Here is a 20,903-nt window from a genome sequence, read left to right as displayed (position 1 = left end):
CTTATCGGGGGAAACCCACGCTTCTTCACACACTTCATTCAATTCATCTGATGGGGGAACAAAACACTGGCTGCTTTTTCTCCCCAAAAATAAAACCCCTTTTTAGTGGTACTTGGGTTAATGTCAGAAATGTGTAACACATTTTTCATTGCCGAAATCATGCAACGGATGCCCCTAGTGGATTGTGTATATGTCTCAACCTCGTCGACACTGGAGTCAGACTCCGTGTCGACATCTGTGTCTGCCATCTGAGGTAGCGGCCGTTTTTGAGCCCCTGATGGCCTTTGAGACGCTTGGGCAGGCGCGGGCTGAGAAGCCGGCTGTCCCATGGCTGTTACGTCATCCAGCCTTTTATGTAAGGAGTTGACACTGTCGGTTAATACCTTCCACATATCCACCCACTCTGGTGTCGGCCCCGCAGGGGGTGACATCACATTTATCAGCACCTGCTCCGCCTCCACATAAGCCTCCTCATCAAACAAGTCGACAGAGCCGTACCGACACACCGCACACACACAGGGAATGCTCTGACTGAGGACAGGACCCCACAAAGTCCTTTGGGGAGACAGAGAGAGAGTATGCCAGCAAACACCACAGCGCTATTTAATCAGGGATTTACACTAATAGAAAGTGATTTTTCCCTATAGCTGCTTTTTATATACAGTTTGCGCCTAAATTTAGTGCCCCCCCCTCTCTTTTTAACCCTTTGAGCCTGGAAACTGCAGGGGAGAGCCTGGGGAGCTGTCTTCCAGCTGCACTGTGAAGAGAAAATGGCGCCAGTGTGCTCAGGGAGATAGCCCCGCCCCTTTTTCGGCGGACTTCTCCCGCTCTTATAATTGTATTATGGCAGGGGATTTTTACACATATATAGCTTATTAGGCTATATTATGTGTTGTTTGCCAAAGTTAAGGTACTCTAATTGCAGCCCAGGGGGCCCCCCAGCGCCCTGCACCCATCAGTGACCGGAGTATGTGGTGTACATAGGGAGCAATGGCGCACAGCTGCAGTGCTGTGCGCTACCTTAATGAAGACCGAAGTCTTCAGCCGCCGATTTCCAGGACGTTCTTCTTGCTTCTGGCTCTGTAAGGGGGACGGCGGCGCGGCTCCGGGACCAGACGACCGAGGCTGGGCCTGTGTTCGATCCCTCTGGAGCTAATGGTGTCCAGTAGCCTAAGAAGCCCAAGCTAGCTGCAAGCAGGTAGGTTCGCTTCTTCTCCCCTTAGTCCCTCGTAGCAGTGAGTCTGTTGCCAGCAGATCTCACTGAAAATAAAAAACCTAAATATACTTTCTTTTCTAGAAGCTTAGGAGAGCCCCTAGTGTGCAACCAGCTCGGGCCGGGCACAGATTCTAACTGAGGTCTGGAGGAGGGGCATAGAGGGAGGAGCCAGTGCACACCAGATAGTACCTAATCTTTCTTTTAGAGTGCCCAGTCTCCTGCGGAGCCCGCTATTCCCCATGGTCCTTACGGAGTTCCCAGCATCCACTAGGACGTCAGAGAAACATTGATTAACATCGGTCTCACAGAACCACCAACAATGATTTGTAACCAAAGTTAGAAAATATTGTTTAACCGATGTTTTCTTCCGATGCCATTTCTATAGCACAGTACACTCGAATCAGGCCAGCGACGTGCTGCAATAGTACAACATGCAAAGCTTAGCACACTCAGTGTGACTGTGTGTGTGTGTGTGACAACATTGATGACACAAAGAAAGAAATGAACCACGGGTATATATTATATATGTATAATAAAGTGGTTGGTCGCTCAGTATCACGTGACTGCGCTAACAGGAAGTGACGACACGGGCCCGCTGGCTGTTGCTGCGCAGTATCTGGAAGAAAGGAGAATCCCGACACGTCTCTTGTAGCCGCTGCTCGTTCTTAACCCACACCGACCGCCTGTCCATCGTTGCTGAAAGGTGACCCGGCAGCGGGGGATCCGTGCTGTGTTGGGGGGAGGGGGTTAGCATCCGTCTGTACGGGTATCCCATTCACTGGTGTCCCAGGGTGAGGCCTAACCGCCCCCATCGATTTGTCCTCTTTGCCTGATTCCCGATCCCCCTGGTTTCCTTTACCCTGCATTCATACAGCCTTCAGTACTGGGGAGCCGCCTGGTGCTGTGCATGATGCTTGTGGCTGGTCTCTCCGAGCCCCCATTTGTCATCCCCTCTGCGGTCTCCCACAGCAGGGAAAAACAACCGCTTTACCTGTCCGTGTGGCCCCCGTGTGCCCTGCAGGCGCTGCCAAGGCAGTATCTATATCCACTGGTACTGTACACCTGTGTGCTCTGCAGGCGCTGCCAAGGCAGTGTATAGCCACTGGTACTGTACACCTGTGTTCCTTGCAGGGGCTGTATACTAGCACTGTGCTGTACAACTGTGTGCTCTGCAGGCGATGCCGGGGCTGTACATATCCTCTAGTACTGTTCTGAACACCTGTGTGCTCTGCAGGTTCTGCCGGGACTGGATATACCTACTAGTATTGTGCTGTACACATGTGCTTCACTGTCACTGCTTGGGCTATATATAGCCATTAGTACTGTGAGTGCTCTGCAGGTGCTGCCAGGACTGTATACTCACTAGCACTGAGAGTGCTTTACAGGTGCTGTATGGATTGTAGTACTATATATACTGTCTAGTACTGGGCTGAACACCTATGTGCAGCCTACCCATTAGTTCCTAACTGTCAAGTCACACCACATTTCAACATGCATTGTTTTTGTAGATTATATAAGGGGTGAGAATTATTTATCAAGGCACCGACAGCTTCCGGGCGCCCAGCTGAGCAATTCAATTGTTGCTCCTGACGGGCATGAACAACTGCCGGCGTTGGCATTTCAGCTCAATGCCCTTGGGGATGGCGAGTTGAAATGTGTGAAAAGTGACCCGTTTGGGTGCCCAAACTGCCCTTGTCTTTTCACTTAATTTTGCGCTGCCAACCCCTGTATTTTTGGGCGCAATGAATATCTCCACCCGATCTTTCGTCACTTCAGACAGGAGATGAGGCAAGATAAAACAATCCAATCTCGCCCTTCGTGTGCAGAATTTTCCATGTGCTTCTTTTTAGTGTTCACATTTTGTGTTCTCGGTGGCTTATCTTTGTTTTGCTTTTGTTCTATAGTAAAATAGCTTGTAAAGGTTTTCACTCTTCAGTGTAACACGTCTCTTTAAGTGCTGTTGCTGTGCATTATGTTAACTTTTTTAACTGCAGCTTCTCATGACTAAGAATCCCTGCCATGTTATAGACCAGGCTTTTTCAACCAATGTGCTGTGGCACATTAGTGTACCCGCTGGCCGGAATTCGGCGGTCGAATTTAAAAATGGGCGAAAAAAAGCCGCAATTCGCCCGGAATTGCATATACCCCTATGGCCCCAGCACATGCCGAGTTCCGAAACAGTTAATTTGTGACCGAATCAAGTCCTCTCTTTCATATTGAGGTACTCGCTAGCAGTCAGACATGGTAACTAGCTAGATATGACAGACATGTCTTCCCTTATTTTATTTAATGTTTTTAAGTACGCTTTTATCTCTTCTGCTATATTCATGTTTGCTAAGTACTATGTGACTGGTCCATTGTGGAGTCCCTGCAGCCAGTCATCCCTTTATTTAGAAAGGGACACAGGGCATCAGTTGATGTCTGTCCACTGAATGTCACATGTAATGACAAACTAAAGTTAAGGGGAAATATGTAGACTATAGTAATGTGGTCTGGTTTATCACTGCGTATGAATAGCTAGAGCACCGTTGTATCAGATTTGATTGAGCTTTTCCTGCTGTATGTATGTATGTATGTATGTATGTGTATATATATCTATCTATCTATCTATATCTCTATCTATATCTCTCTAACGTCCTAAGTGGATGCTGGGGACTCCGTAAGGACCATGGGGAATAGCGGCTCCGCAGGAGACTGGGCACATCTAAAGAAAGCTTTAGGACTATCTGGTGTGCACTGGCTCCTCCCCCTATGACCCTCCTCCAAGCCTCAGTTAGATCTCTGTGCCCGAACGAGAAGGGTGCACACTAGGGGCTCTCCTGAGCTTCTTAGTGAAAGTTTTAGTTTAGGTTTTTTATTTTCAGTGAGACCTGCTGGCAACAGGCTCACTGCATCGAGGGACTAAGGGGAGAAGAAGCGAACTCACCTGCGTGCAGAGTGGATTGGGCTTCTTAGGCTACTGGACATTAGCTGCAGAGGGACAATCACAGGCCCAGCTTGGATGGGTCCCAGAGGCGCGCCGCCGGCCCCCTTACAGAGCCAGAAGGCAGAAGAGGTCCGGAAAATCGGCGGCAGAAGACGTCCTGTCTTCAACAAGGTAGCGCACAGCACTGCAGCTGTGCGCCATTGCTCTCAGCACACTTCACACTCCGGTCACTGAGGGTGCAGGGCGCTGGGGGGGGGGCGCCCTGAGACGCAATAAAAAAACACCTTGGATGGCAAAAAATGCATCACACATAGCTCCTGGGCTATATGGATGCATTTAACACCTGCCAGAATATACAGAAAAACGGGAAGATAAGGCCGCTGATAAGGGGGCGGAGCCTATCTCCTCAGCACACTGGTGCCATTTTCCCTCACAGCTCCGTTGGAGGGAAGCTCCCTGGCTCTCCCCTGCAGTCACTACACTACAGAAAGGGTTAAAAAAGAGAGGGGGGCACAAATTAGGCGCAGTATTAACTATACAGCAGCTATAAGGGGAAAAACACTTATATAAGGTTATCCCTGTGTGTGTGTGTGTGTGTGTGTATATATATATATATATATATATATATATATATATATATATATATATATATATATATATATATAATATAGCTAGCGCTCTGGTGTGTGCTGGCAAACTCTCCCTCTGTCTCCCCAAAGGGCTAGTGGGGTCCTGTCCTCTATCATGATGTGGAGACGGAGCAGATTGCCTGTAATAGTGATGTCACCCCCTAGGGGGTCGACACCTGAGTGGATGAACTGTTGGAAGAAATTACGTGTCAGCTCTGTATAAAAGACAGTGGTTGACATGAGACAGCCGGCTACTCAGCTTGTGCCTGTCCAGACGTCTCATAGGCCGTCAGGGGCTATAAAGCGCCCGTTACCTCAGATGGCAGATATAGATGCCGACACGGATACTGACTCCAGTGTCGACGGTGAAGAAACAAATGTGACTTCCAGTAGGGCCACACGTTACATGATTGAGGCAATGAAAAATGTTTTACACATTTCTGATAATACGAGTACCACCAAAAAGGGGTATTATGTTCGGTTAGGAAAAACTACCTGTAGTTTTCCTGAATCTGAGAAATTAAATGAGGTGTGTGATGATGCGTGGGTTACCCCCGATAACAACTGATAATTTCTAAAATGTTGTTGGCATTATATCCTTTCCCGCCAGAGGTTAGGGTGCGTTGGGAAACACCCCCTAGGGTGGATAAACGCTCACACGCTTGTAAGGGCTCTAACCTCTCCTGAGATGGCCGCCCTTAAGGATCCTGCTGATAGAAAGCAGGAGGGTATCCTAAAATGTATTTACACACATACTGGTGTTATACTGCGACCAGCAGTGGTCAGGTGATGCGTATTCCAAATGGCATTTGGAAGTATTGCTTTATTAAGGGGAGGAGTTATTTGGGGTCGGTCTTTTAGACCTGGTGGCCACGGCAACAGCTGGGAAATCCACGTTTGTACCCCAGGTCGCCTCTCAACATGAGAAGACGCCGTATTATCAGGCGCAGTCTTTTCGTGGACAAGCGGGCAAAAGGTTCCTCTTTTCTGCCCCGTGACAGAGGGAGAGGAAAAAGGCTGCAGAAATCAGCCAGTTCCCAGGAACAGAAACCCTCTCCCGCCTCTGCCAAGCCCTCAGTATACGCTGGGGCTTTACAAGCAGAATCAGGAACGGTGGGGGGCCCGTCTCAATTAATTTCAGCGCGCAGTGGGCTCACTCGCAAGTAGACCCCTGGATCCTTCAGGTGATATCTCAGGGGTACAAATTGGAATTCGAGACGTCTCCCCCTCGCCGTTTCCTAAAGTCGGCTTTACCGATGTCTCCTTCTGACAGGGAGACAGTTTTGGAAGCCATTCACAAGCTGTATTCCCAGCAGGTGATAATCAAGATACCCCTCCTGCAACAGGGAACGGGGTATTATTCCACACTGTGGTGGTACCGAAGCCGGACAGCTCGGTGAGACCGATTCTAAATCTAAAATCTTTGAACACTTACATACAGAGGTTCAAATTCAAGATTGAGTCACTCAGAGCAGTGATTGCGAACCTGGAAGAAGGGGACTACATGATGTCTCGGGACATCAAGGATGCTTACCTTCATGTCAAAATTTACCCTTCTCATCAAGGGTACCTCAGGTTTATGGTACAGAACTGTCACTATCAGTTCAGACGCTGCCGTATGGATGGTCCACGGCACCCCGGGTCTTTACCAAGGTAATGGCCGAAATGATGATATTCCTTCGAAGGAAGGGAATTTTAGTTATCCCTTACTTGGACAATTCCCTGATAAGGGTAAGATCCAGGGAACAGTTGGAGGTCGGTGTAGCACTATCTCAGGTAGTGTTGCGGCAGCACGATTGGATTCTCAATATTCCAAAATCGCAGCTGGTTCCGACGACTTGTCTTCTGTTCCTAGGGATGATCCTGGACACAGTCCAGAAAAAGGTGTTTCTCCCGGAGGAGAAAGCCAGGGAGTTATCCGAGCTAGTCAGGAACCTCCTAAAACTGAACAGTGCATCAATGCACAAGGGTTCTGGGTAAAATGGTGGCTTCCTACGAAGCAATCCCATTCGGCAGATTCCACGCAAGAACTTTCCAGGGGGACCTGCTGGACAAATGGTCCGGGTCGCATCTTCAGATGCATCAGCGGATAACCCTGTCACCAAGGACAAGGGTGTCCCTCCTGTGGTGGTTGCAGAGTGCTCATCTTCTAGAGGGCTGCAGATTCGGCATTCTGGACTGGGTCCTGGTGACCACGGATGCCAGCCTGCGAGGCTGGGGAGCAGTCACACAGGGAAGGAATATCCAGGGCTTAGGGTCAAGCCTGGAGACATCACTTCACATAATTATCCTGAAGCTAAGGGACATTTACAATGCTCTAAGCTTAGCAAGACCTCTGCTTCAAGGTCAGCCGGTGTTGATCCAGTCGGACAACATCACGGCAGTCACCCACGTAAACAGACAGGGTGGCACAAGAAGCAGGAGGGCAATGGCAGAAGCTGCAAGGATTCTTCGCTGGGCGGAAAATCATGTGATAGCACTGTCGGCAGTATTCATTCCGGGAGTGGACAACTGGGAAGCAGACTTCCTCAGCACGACCTCCACCCGAGAGAGTGGGGACTTCACCCAGAAGTCTTCCACATGATTATAAACCATTGGGAAAAACTCGACCGGTATTGCGCCAGGTCCAGGGACCCTCAGGCAATAGCTGTAGACGCTCTGGTAACACCGTGGGTGTACCAGTCAGGGTATGTGTTCCCTCCTCTGCCTCTCATACCCAAGGTACTGAGATTGATAAGATGGAGAGGAGTAAGCACTATATTCGTGGCTCCGGATTGGCCAAGAAGGACTTGGTTACCGGAACTTCAAGAGATGCTCACGGAGGATCCGTGGCCTCTACCTCTAAGAAGGGACCTGCTCCAGCAAGGACCCTGTCTGTTCCAAGACTTACCGCGGCTGCGTTTGACGGCATGGCGGTTGAACGCCGGATCCTGAAGGAAAAAAGGCATTCCGGATGAAGTCATCCCTATCCTGATCAAAGCCAGGAAGGATGTAACCGCAAAAACATTATCACCGCAATTGGCGAAAATATGTTGCGTGGTGCGAGGCCAGTAAGACCCGACGGAGGAAATTCAACTGGGTCGATTCCTACATTTCTTGCAGACAGGAGTGTCTATGTGCCTGAAATTAGGGTCCATTAAGGTTCAAATTTCGGCCCTGTCAATTTTCTTCCAAAAAGAACTAGCTTCAGTCCCTGAAGTTCAGACGTTTGTAAAAGGGGTACTGCATATACAGCCTCCTTTTGTGCCTCCAGTGGCACTTTGGGATCTCAATGTAGTTTTGGGTTCCAAAAGTCACATTGGTTTGAACCACTTAAATCTGTGGAGTTAAAATATCTCACATGGAAAGTGGTCATGCTGTTGGCCCTGGCCTGGGCCAGGCGCGTGTCAGAATTGGCGGCTTTATCCTAAAAAAGCCCTTATCTGATTTTCCATTCGGACAGGGCGGAATTGAGGACTCGTCCTAAGTTTCTCCCTAAGGTGGTTTCAGCGTTTCACCTGAACCAACCTATTTGTGGTGCCTGCGGCTACTAGGGACTTGGAGGACTCCAAGTTGCTAGACGTTGTCAGGGCCCTGAAAATATGTTTCCAGGACGGCTGGAGTCAGGAAATCTGACTCGCTGTTTATCCTGTATGCACCCAACAAGCTGGGTGCTCCTGCTTCTAAGCAGACTATTGCTCGTTGGATTTGTAGTACAATTCAGCTTGCACATTCTGTGGCAGGCCTGCCACAGCCAAAAATCTGTAAATGCCCACTCCACAAGGAAGGTGGGCTCATCTTGGGCGGCTGCCCGAGGGGTCTCGGCTTTACAACTTTGCAGAGCAGCTACTTGGTCAGGAGCAAATACGTTTGTAAAATTCTACAAAATTGATATCCTGGCTGAGGAGGACCTGGAGTTCTCTCATTTGGTGCTGCAGAGTCATCCGCACTCTCCCGCCCGTTTGGGAGCTTTGGTATAATCCCCATGGTCCTTACGGAGTCCCCAGCATCCACTTAGGACGTTAGAGAAAATAAGAATTTACTTACCGATAATTCTATTTCTCATAGTCCGTAGTGGATGCTGGGCGCCCATCCCAAGTGCGGATTGTCTGCAATACTGGTACATAGTTATTGTTACCAAAAAATCGGGTTATTGCTGTAGTGAGCCATCTTTTCTAGAGGCTCCTCTGTTATCATGCTGTTAACTGGGTTCAGATCACAAGTTGTACGGTGTGGCTGGTATGAGTCTTACCCGGGATTCAAAATCCTTCCTTATTGTGTACGCTCGTCCGGGCACAGTATCCTAACTGAGGCTTGGAGGAGGGTCACAGGGGGAGGAGCCAGTGCACACCAGATAGTCCTAAAGCTTTCTTTAGATGTGCCCAGTCTCCTGCGGAGCCGCTATTCCCCATGGTCCTTACGGAGTCCCCAGCATCCACTACGGACTATGAGAAATAGAATTATCGGTAAGTAAATTCATATATATATATATATATATATATATATATATATATATATATATATATATATATATATATATACATACATTGAGCCATCAGAAAACAAAGGTTTCACTATCTCACTCAAAATTCCGTATTTCGGAATAGTCCGTATTTCTCTAACGTCCTAGAGGATGCTGGGGACTCCAAAAGGACCATGGGATATAGACGGGATCCGCAGGAGCTTGGGCACACTGAAAAGACTTAAACTGGGTGTGAACTGTCTTCTCCCTCTATGCCCCTCCTCCAGACCGCCGTTAGACTTTGTGCCTAAGACTGACTGGACACTCACTAGGGGAGCTCTCCTGAGTTTCTCTAGAAAAGACTTTTGTTAGGTTTTTTATTTTCAGGGAGACCTGCTGGCTACAGGCTCCCTGCATCGAGGGACTGAGGGGAGAGAAGTCAGACCTACTTCTACTTAGTTAAGAGCTCTGCTTCTTAGGCTACTGGACACCATTCGCTCCAGAGGGTTCGATCACTTGGTGCGCCTAGCTGCTAGTTCCCGGAGCCGCACCGTCACCCCCCTCACAGAAGCCGGGTGAGTATGCAGAAGGCAGAAGACTTCAGGACGGCAGAAGACTTCAGTAATGGAGGTACTGCGCAGCGGTAGCGCTGCGCTCCATGCTCCAACACACTATCACCAACGGCACTCACAGGGTGCAGGGCGCTGGGGTGGGGCGCCCTGGGCAGCATTTTACTGAGGTCTGGGAGCCGGCAGAAGCCTTTTCGGTGCCTCTGCACCGTTTCTCAGACCCCGCCGGCATTTTCAGGTTTTCAAGTTTGGCAGGTTGAAGCGCGCCGGGAAGGGGCGGAGCTTAGCCGCGGCTCACAGTGCCATTTTCTCCTCCACACGCGGCTGAAGGAGACGCTGCCCGGGACCTCCACTGTTCCTCTGAAAGTAACGGGGAGCTAATGGGGGGGGGCGCAGTTTGTGGTGCATTTTGTTATATTTTGAGCAGCGCTGGTCACATATATTTTGAGCAGCGCTGGTCACATATATCCCTTGATGGAATATTTGGGCGCTGGGGTGTGAGCTGGCATACTCCCTCTGTGTGTGTCTCTATCTGGGCTTCATTGTGGGCCTGTCCCCTATCTGAGACATTCTGTGTGTGTGTATCCGGGTGTCTGTAATACATGTCGGCATGTCTGAGTCTGAATGTTATTCACCGGAGGAGGTTATTGGGGGAGCAGATGCGGGTCTAGAGTTGGCCCCGTCAGCGCAGCCGACACCTGATTTACTCACTTTGCTAAATACAATTAATACAAATGTTGCTTCTTTGTCAAAGAGGTTGGATAAATCTGAGTCACAGACACAGGTGTGGAAAAAATCCATGGAGGATGCTTTGTCTCAGGTACAGACCCCATCGGGGTCGCAAAAGCGGCCATTTAATCAAGTTTATAGATACTGATACCGACACGGACTCTGATTCCGAGGTCGATTTCACTGAGGCTGCTTTACATCCACGATTAGTTAAGAGTATTCAATACGTGATTGTGGCTATAAAAGATGTTTTACGCATTTCTGATGAACCTGCAGTACAGGAAACAAGGATTTGCTTGTTCAAAGGGAAAAAACCTGAGGTGAAGTTTCCCCCCTCTCATGAAATGAATACTCTTTGTGAAAAGGCTTGTCCGGCGACTCCCAAGAGGTGGCAGATTCCCAAGAGGATTTACATGGCGTATCCTTTCCCCACTGATGACAGGGAAAAATGGGAGTCATCTCCAAATGTTGACAAGGCTCTATCTCGTTTGTCTAAAAGTGGCGCTTTCGTCTCCTGACACGGCAGCTCTCAAGGATCCGGCGGATCGCAAGCTGGAGACGTCTCTGAAGTCCATTTTCGCTAATTCGGGTGCATTGCTCAGACCTGCTCTGGCGTCGGTATGGGTGAGTAGTGCTATTGCTAAATGGGCTGAGAATTTAGCTAATGATATGGATGCCCTTGATAAAGATAATGTTATTTTGACTCTTGGTTATATCAAGGACGCTGCAGATCACGTGAAGGATGCGGCGAGGGATGTTTGTCTCTTTGGATCAAGAGCCAATGCCATGTCGATATCGGCCAGGAGGGAGTTGTGGATCCATCAATGGAATGCTGATGCCGACTCCAAGAGAGCTATGGAAGCTTTACCCTTCAAAGGTAATGTCTTGTTTGGGGACGGCTTGGCTGACCTGGTTTCTACCGTGACTGCGGGTAAGTCCTCTTTTCTTCCCTATGTTCCCACACAACAGAAGAAGGCACCTCATCAGCAGATGCAGTCCTTTCGTCCAAATAAATACAGGCGTGGAAAGGGTTTGTCCTTCCTCCCTTCAAAGGGTAGAGGAAGGGGAAGGAAGTCGCCTGCCGTGTCAGGCGCCCAGGACCAAAAGTCCTCCCCTGCCTCTACCAAGTCCATCGCATGACGCTGGGGCTTCCCTGGGGGAGTCCGGACCGGTGGGGGGCCGTCTGCGGATCTTCAGTCAGATCTGGGTTCAATCAGACCTGGATCCTTGGGTCCTAGAGATTGTGTCTCAGGGATACAAGCTGGAGTTTCATGAGGTGCCCCCTCACCGGTTTTTCATTTCGGCCTTACCAGTGTCTCTTCCGGACAGAGAGGTGGTGCTGGCAGCGATACAAAAGTTGTGTCAACAGAGGGTTATTGTTCCCCCGTCCCAACGGGGGGAGGGGTTCTACTCGAGCCTCTTTGTCGTACCGAAACCGGACGGTTCGGTCAGACCGATTCTGAATCTAAAATCCCTCAATCCATACTTGAAAGTTTTCAAGTTCAAGATGGAATCTCTTCGAGCTGTGATTTCCAGCCTAGAAGGTGGGGATTTTATGGCTTCAGTCGACATAAAGGATGCCTACTTACACTTCCCAATATATCCTTCGCATCAGGCCTTCCTCAGGTTTGCGATACAGGATTCTCATTACCAATTTCAGACGTTGCCGTTTGGGCTTTCCACGGCCCCGAGGATTTTCACCAAGGTCATGGCAGAAATGATGGTTCTCCTTCGCAAGCAAGGGATTACAATTATCCCATACTTGGACGATCTCCTGATAAAGGCGAGGTCCAAGGAACAGTTGCTGAGAAGTGTGAATTTGTCGCTGTCGGTTCTGCGACAGCACGGTTGGGTGCTAAATTTGCCAAAATCTCAGTTGATTCCGACCACTCGGCTGCCTTTTCTGGGCATGATTCTGGACACTGAGTCACAGAGAGTATTTCTTCCAGAAGAAAAGGCTCTGGAACTGCAGACGATGGTTAGGGAACTTTTGAGGCCGACAAGTGTGTCGGTCCATCACTGTACTCGGGTTCTGGTGAAAATGGTTGCGGCGTACGAAGCCATTCCATTTGGCAGGTTTCATGCCCGGGTGTTTCAGTTGGACTTGCTGAGCAAATGGTCCAGGTCTCACCTGCACATGCATCGGAAGATAAGTCTATCTCTCAGAGCCAGAATTTCTCTCCTGTGGTGGCTACAAAGTTCTCATCTCTTAGAGGGACGCAGGTTCGGTATCCAGGACTGGGTACTTCTGACAACAGATGCAAGTCTCCGGGGCTGGGGCGCAGTCACCCAAGGATGAAACTTCCAGGGGAAATGGTCGCTCCAGGAAGCTGGTCTCCACATAAATGTTCTCGAGTTAAGAGCCATTTACAACGGCCTGCTACAAGCAAGAAGCTTTCTTCAGGGTCGACCTGTCCTGGTACAGTCGGACAACATCACAGCGGTGGCACATATAAACCGTCAAGGCGGAACACGGAGCAGTGCGTCTATGGCGGAGGCCACAAGAATCCTTCGCTGGGCGGAACAACACGTGAGCGCCCTGTCAGCAGTCTTCCTTCCGGGAGTAGACAACTGGGAAGCAGATTTCCTCAGCAGACACGAGCTTCATCCAGGAGAGTGGGCTCTTCACCAAGAGGTGTTTGCAGAGGTGACAAAGCGTTGGGGAATTCCGCTGATCGACATGATGGCGTCTCTTCTCAACAAGAAGCTTCCGAGGTATTGTTCCAGGTCAAGGGACCCCCAAGCCAGTGTAGTGGACGCCCTGGTGTCTCCGTGGGTGTTCCAGTCGGTCTATGTGTTCCCTCCACTTCCTCTCATTCCAAAGGTACTGGGGATCATTCGACGATCAAGGGTTCAGGCGATTCTCGTCGTTCCAGATTGGCCAAGAAGGGACTGGTATCCGGCTCTTCAGGATTTACTGGTGGAAGATCCTTGGCCGCTTCCTCTAAGAGAGGACCTGTTGTTGCAGGGTCCATGCGTGTTTCAAGACTTACCGCGGCTGCGTTTGACGCATGGAAGTTGAGCGCCAGATCTTAGCTCGTAAGGGTATTCCCGGGGAGGTCATTCCCACTCTCATTAAGGCTCGGTAGGAGGTTTCGGCGAGACATTATCACCGTATTTGGAGAAAGTATATTTCTCTAACGTCCTAAGTGGATGCTGGGGACTCCGTAAGGACCATGGGGAATAGCGGCTCCGCAGGAGACTGGGCACATCTAAAGAAAGCTTTAGGACTATCTGGTGTGCACTGGCTCCTCCCCCTATGACCCTCCTCCAAGCCTCAGTTAGATCTCTGTGCCCGAACGAGAAGGGTGCACACTAGGGGCTCTCCTGAGCTTCTTAGTGAAAGTTTTAGATTAGGTTTTTTATTTTCAGTGAGACCTGCTGGCAACAGGCTCACTGCATCGAGGGACTAAGGGGAGAAGAAGCGAACTCGCCTGCGTGCAGAGTGGATTGGGCTTCTTAGGCTACTGGACATTAGCTGCAGAGGGACGATCACAGGCCCAGCTTGGATGGGTCCCAGAGCCGCGCCGCCGGCCCCCTTACAGAGCCAGAAGGCAGAAGAGATCCGGAAAATCGGCGGCAGAAGACGTCCTGTCTTCAACAAGGTAGCGCACAGCACTGCAGCTGTGCGCCATTGCTCTCAGCACACTTCGGTCACTGAGGGTGCAGGGCGCTGGGGGGGGGGGGGCGCCCTGAGACGCAATAAAAACACCTTGGATGGCAAAAAAATGCATCACATATAGCTCCTGGGCTATATGGATGCATTTAACCCCTGCCAGAATCCATAAAAAAGCAGGAGAAAAGTCCGCGAAAAAGGGGCGGAGCCTATCTCCTCAGCACACTGGCGCCATTTTCCCTCACAGCTCCGTTGGAGGGAAGCTCCCTGTCCCTCCCCTGCAGTCACTACACTACAGAAAGGGTTAAAAAAAGAGAGGGGGGCACTAATTAGGCGCAGTATTAACTATACAGCAGCTATAAGGGGAGAAACACTTATATAAGGTAATCCCTGTATATAAATAGCGCTCTGGTGTGTGCTGGCAAACTCTCCCTCTGTCTCCCCAAAGGGCTAGTGGGGTCCTGTCCTCTATCAGAGCATTCCCTGTGTGTGTGCTGTATGTCGGTACTTTTGTGTCGACATGTATGAGGAGAAAAATGATGTGGAGACGGAGCAGATTGCCTGTAATAGTGATGTCACCCCCTAGGGGGTCGACACCTGAGTGGATGAACTGTTGGAAGGAATTACGTGACAGTGTCAGCTCTGTATAAAAGACAGTGGTTGACATGAGACAGCCGGCTACTCAGCTTGTGCCTGTCCAGACGTCTCATAGGCCGTCAGGGGCTCTAAAGCGCCCGTTACCTCAGATGGCAGATATAGACGCCGACACGGATACTGACTCCAGTGTCGATGGTGAAGAGACGAATGTGACTTCCAGTAGGGCCACACGTTACATGATTGAGGCAATGAAAAATGTTTTACACATTTCTGATAATACGAGTACCACCAAAAAAGGGGTATTATGTTCGGTGAGGAAAAACTACCTGTAGTTTTCCTGAATCTGAGAAATTAAATGAGGTGTGTGATGATGCGTGGGTTTCCCCCGATAACAACTGATAATTTCTAAAATGTTATTGGCATTATATCCTTTCCCGCCAGAGGTTAGGGTGCGTTGGGAAACACCCCCTAGGGTGGATAAAGCGCTCACACGCTTGTAAGGGCTCTACCTTCGCCTGAGATGGCCGCCCTTAAGGATCCTGCTGATAGAAAGCAGGAGGGTATCCTAAAAGGTATTTGCACACATACTGGTGTTATACTGCGACCAGCAATCGCCTCAGCCTGGATGTGCAGTGCTGGGTTGGCGTGGTCGGATTCCCTGACTGAAAATATTGATACCCTAGATAGGGACAGTATATTTTTGCCTATAGAGCATTTAAAAGATGCATTTCTATATATGCGTGATGCACAGCGGAATATTTGCCGACTGGCATCAAGTCTAAGCGCGTTGTCCATTTCTACCAGTAGAGGGTTATGGACACGTCAGTGGTCAGGTGATGCGTATTCCAAACGGCATTTGGAAGTATTGCTTTATTAAGGGGAGGAGTTATTTGGGGTCGGTCTTTCAGACCTGGTGGCCACGGCAACAGCTGGGAATTCCACGTTTGTACCCCAGGTCGCCTCTCAACATGAGAAGACGCCGTATTATCAGGCGCAGTCTTTTCGTGGACAAGGTTCCTCATTTCTGCCCCGTGACAGAGGGAGAGGAAAAAGGCTGCAGAAATCAGCCAGTTCCCAGGAACAGAAACCCTCTCCCGCCTCTGCCAAGCCCTCAGTATACGCTGGGGCTTTACAAGCAGAATCAGGCACGGTGGGGGGGCCCGTCTCAATGAATTTCAGCGCGCAGTGGGCTCACTCGCAAGTAGACCCCTGGATCCTTCAGGTGATATCTCAGGGGTACAAATTAGAATTCGAGACGTCTCCCCCTCGCCGTTTCCTAAAGTCGGCTTTACCGATGTCTCCTTCTGACAGGGAGACAGTTTTGGAAGCCATTCACAAGCTGTATTCCCAGCAGGTGATAATCAAGATACCCCTCCTGCAACAGGGAACGGGGTATTATTCCACACTGTTGTGGTACCGAAGCCGGACGGCTCGGTGAGACCGATTCTAAATCTAAAATCTTTGAACACTTACATACAGAGGTTCAAATTCAAGATTGAGTCACTCAGAGCAGTGATTGCGAACCTGGAAGAAGGGGACTACATGATGTCTCGGGACATCAAGGATGCTTACCTTCATGTCAAAATTTACCCTTCTCATCAAGGGTACCTCAGGTTTATGGTACAGAACTGTCACTATCAGTTCAGACGCTGCCGTATGGATGGTCCACGGCACCCCGGGTCTTTACCAAGGTAATGGCCGAAATGATGATATTCCTTCGAAGGAAGTGAATTTTAATTATCCCTTACTTGGACAATTCCCTGATAAGGGTAAGATCCAGGGAACAGCTGGAGATCGGTGTAGCACTATCTCAGGTAGTGTTGCGGCAGCACGATTGGATTCTCAATATTCCAAAATCGCAGCTGGTTCCGACGACGTGTCTTCTGTTCCTAGGGATGATCCTGGACACAGTCCAGAAAAAGGTGTTTCTCCCGGAGGAGAAAGCCAGGGAGTTATCCGAGCTAGTCAGGAACCTCCTAAAACCGAGCCAAGTCTCAGTGCATCAATGCACAAGTGTTCTGGGTAAAATGGTGGCTTCCTACGAAGCAATCCCATTCGACAGATTCCACGCACCAGTGGGACCTGCTGGACAAATGGTCCGGGTCGCATCTTCAGATGCATCAGCGGATAACCCTGTCACCAAGGACAAGGGTGTCCCTCCTGTGGTGGTTGCAGAGTGCTCATTTTCTAGAGGGCCGCAGATTAGGCATTCAGGACTGGGTCCTGGTGACCACGGATGCCAGCCTGCGAGGCTGGGGAGCAGTCACACAGGGAAGGAATATCCAGGGCTTATGGTCAAGCCTGGAGACATCACTTCACATAAATATCCTGAAGCTAAGGGACATTTACAATGCTCTAAGCTTAGCAAGACCTCTGCTTCAAGGTCAGCCGGTGTTGATCCAGTCGGACAACATCACGGCAGTCACCCACGTAAACAGACAGGGTGGCACAAGAAGCAGGAGGGCAATGGCAGAAGCTGCAAGGATTCTTCGCTGGGCGGAAAATCATATGATAGCACTGTCGGCAGTATTCATTCCGGGAGTGGACAACTGTGAAGCAGACTTCCTCAGCACGACCTCCACCCGGGAGAGTGGGGACTTCACCCAGAAGTCTCCCACATGATTAAAAACTCGACAGGTATTGCGCCAGGTCCAGGGACCCTCAGGCAATAAGCTGTAGACGCTCTGGTAACACCGTGGGTGTACCAGTCAGGGTATGTGTTCCCTCCTCTGCCTCTCATACCCAAGGTACTGAGATTGATAAGATGGAGAGGAGTAAGCTCTATATTCGTGGTTCCGGATTGGCCACGAAGAACTTGGTAACCGGAACTTCAAGAGATGCTCACGGAAGATCCGTGGCCTCTACCTCTAAGAAGGGACCTGCTCCAGCAAGGACCCTGTCTGTTCCAAGACTTACCGCGGCTGCGTTTGACGGCATGGCGGTTGAACGCCGGATCCTGAAGGAAAAAAGGCATTCCGGATGAAGTCATCCCTATCCTGATCAAAGCCAGGAAGGATGTAACCGCAAAAACATGATCACCGCAATTGGCGAAAATATGTTGCGTGGTGCGAGGCCAGTAAGGCCCGGCGGAGGAAATTCAACTGGGTCGATTCCTACATTTCCTGCAAACAGGAGTGTCTATGGGCCTGAAATTGGGGTCCATTAAGGTTCAAATTTCGGCCCTGTCAATTTTCTTCCAAAAAAGAACTAGCTTCAGTCCCTGAAGTTCAGACGTTTGTAAAAGGGGTACTGCATATACAGCCTCCTTTTGTGCCTCCAGTGGCACTTTGGGATCTCAATGTAGTTTTGGGTTCCAAAAGTCACATTGGTTTGAACCACTTAAATCTGTGGAGTTAAAATATCTCACATGAAAAGTGGTCATGCTTTTGGCCCTGGCCTGGGCCAGGCGCGTGTCAGAATGGGCGGCTTTATCCTGAAAAAGCCCTTATCTGATTTTCCATTCGGACAGGGCGGAATTGAGGACTCGTCCTCAGTTTCTCCCCAAGGTGGTTTCAGCGTTTCACCTGAACCAACCTATTGGTGGTGCCTGCGGCTACTAGGGACTTGGAGGCCTCCAAGTTGCTAGACGTTGTCAGTGCCCTGAAAATATATGTTTCCAGGATGGCTGGAGTCAGGAAATCTGACTCGCTGTTTATCCTGTATGCACCTAACAAGCTCGGTGCTCCTGCTTCTAAGCAGACTATTGCTCGTTGGATTTGTAGTACAATTCAGCTTGCACATTCTGTGGCAGGCCTGCCACAGCCAAAAATCTGTAAATGCCCACTCCACAAGGAAGGTGGGCTCATCTTGGGCGGCTGCCCGAGGGGTCTCGGCTTTACAACTTTGCCGAGCAGCTACTTGGTCAGGAGCAAATACATTTGTAAAATTCTACAAAATTGATATCCTGGCTGAGGAGGACCTGGAGTTCTCTCATTTGGTGCTGCAGAGTCATCTGCACTCTCCCGCCCGTTTGGGAGCTTTGGTATAATCCCCATGGTCCTTACGGAGTCCCCAGCATCCACTTAGGACGTTAGAGAAAATAAGAATTTACTTACCGATAATTCTATTTCTCATAGTCCGTAGTGGATGCTGGGCGCCCATCCCAAGTGCGGATTGTCTGCAATACTTCTACATAGTTGTTGTTACAAAAATCGGGTTATTATTGTTGTGAGCCATCTTTCAGAGGCTCCTCTGTTATCATGCTGTTAACTGGGTTCAGATCACAGGTTATACGGTGTGATTGGTGTGGCTGGTATGAGTCTTACCCGGGATTCAAAATCCTTCCTTATTGTGTACGCTCGTCCGGGCACAGTATCCTAACTGAGGCTTGGAGGAGGGTCATAGGGGGAGGAGCCAGTGCACACCAGATAGTCCTAAAGCTTTCTTTAGATGTGCCCAGTCTCCTGCGGAGCCGCTATTCCCCATGGTCCTTACGGAGTCCCCAGCATCCACTACGGACTATGAGAAATAGAATTATCGGTAAGTAAATTCTTATTTTTCTGGTGTGAGACTAAAACGGCGCCTGCGGAAGAATTTCACTTGGGTCGATTTCTCCACTTTTTGCAGGCAGGCGTAGATGCAGGCCTGAAATTAGGCTCCATCAAGGTGCAGATTTCGGCTTTGTCTATTTTCTTTCAAAAGGAATTAGCTGTCCTCCCAGAGGTTCAGACTTTTGTGAAAGGAGTGATGCATATCAATCCTCCGTTTGTGCCTCCTGTGGCACCAAGGGACCTTGAGGTGGTCTTGCAGTTTCTCATGTCTTCCTGGTTTGAACCTTTGCGTAAGGTTGAGTTTTCTCACTTGGAAGGTAGTCAAGCCGAAGAATAAGCTTGCTGAATCGTACCACAAATCCAGCGTGCAATAGTCTGTTTTGAAGCAGGATGTCCTGTATGCTTCCAACAAGATTGGTCATCCTGCTTCAAAACAGACTATTGCACGCTGGATTTGTAGTACGATTCAGCAAGCTCATTCTTCGGCTGGGCTACCAGTGCCGAAGTCAGTAAAAGCCCATTCTACCAGGAAGGTGGGCTCATCTTGGGCGGCTGCCCGAGGCGTCTCAGCTTTACAGCTTTGCCAAGCAGCTACTTGGTCGGGTTCAAACACTTTTGCAAAGTTCTATAAGTTTGATACCCTGGTTGAGGAGGACCTTGAGTTTGCTCAGTAGGTGCTGCAGAGTCACCCGCACTCTCCCGCCCGGTCTGGAGCTTTGGTATAAACCCCATGGTCCTTTTGGAGTCCCCAGCATCCTCTAGGATGTAAGAGAAAATAGGATTTTGGTACCTACTGGTAAATCCTTTTCTCCTAGTCCGTAGAGGATGCTGGGCGGCCACCCCAGTGCGGACTGTTACTTGCAGTGTATTCTTGTGGGTTAAGTTAGTTTATACACGGGTTGTGTATTTATGGTTTTAAGCTTGTTGCTGTTATGTCATACTGTTATCTGGTTTACTGTTACTCCGGTTGTACTGTATGTTTGTGGTGTGGGCTGGTATATATGTATATGTATTGTAGCCCTTAGTTAAACAAAAATCCTTTCCTCGAAATGTCCGTCTCTCCTGGGCACAGTTCCTATAACTGAGGTCTGGAGGAGGGGCATAGAGAGAGGAGCCAGTTCACACCCAGTTTAAGTCTTTTCAGTGTGCCCAAGCTCCTGCGGATCCCGTCTATACCCCATGGTCCTTTTGGAGTCCCCAGCATCCTCTACGGACTAGGAGAAAAGGATTTACCGGTAGGTACCAAAATCCTATTTTTGGAATATTTGGATATGGGATACTCAACGTGTGTGTGTGTGTGTGTATGTGTATATGTATGATATATATATATATATATATATATATATAATGTATGTATGTGTGTGTATATGTATGTTATATATATATATATATATATATATATATATAATGTATGTGTGTGTATATGTATGTTATATATATATATATATATATATATATATATATATATATATATATATGTATGTATATATATATATATTGTGTGTGTGTGTATATATATATGTATATGTGTGTGTATATGTATATGTATATGTATATGTATATATATATATATATATATATATATATATATATATATATATATATATATATATATATATATTATGTAGGTATGTTCCATTTGTTATAATTTTGATTGTCTTACATCTTAAGAAAATCCAAAATCTCAAGA

General features: G+C 48.9%; 1 protein-coding gene across 3 annotated transcripts in view; it reads left to right on the top strand.

The window, feature by feature from the left end:
• The first annotated feature begins 1,765 nt into the window (after positions 1-1,765).
• FAM168B (family with sequence similarity 168 member B) overlaps positions 1,766-20,903 on the top strand; it is a 194,678-nt gene continuing 175,540 nt past the window's right edge. For 2 of the 3 annotated variants that reach the window (XM_063915716.1, XM_063915717.1), the window contains exon 1: positions 1,767-1,919. The gene's annotated coding sequence lies outside the window, so the exon portion shown is untranslated. Of the gene's footprint in view, positions 1,920-20,903 lie in introns of all 3 variants that reach the window. The other variant, XM_063915715.1, reaches the window with a different exon arrangement.

This window comes from Pseudophryne corroboree, chromosome 4 (assembly GCF_028390025.1).
Source record: "Pseudophryne corroboree isolate aPseCor3 chromosome 4, aPseCor3.hap2, whole genome shotgun sequence".
Taxonomy (NCBI): Eukaryota; Metazoa; Chordata; class Amphibia; order Anura; family Myobatrachidae; genus Pseudophryne; species Pseudophryne corroboree.
This window is presented reverse-complemented; position numbering and strand designations above follow the sequence as displayed.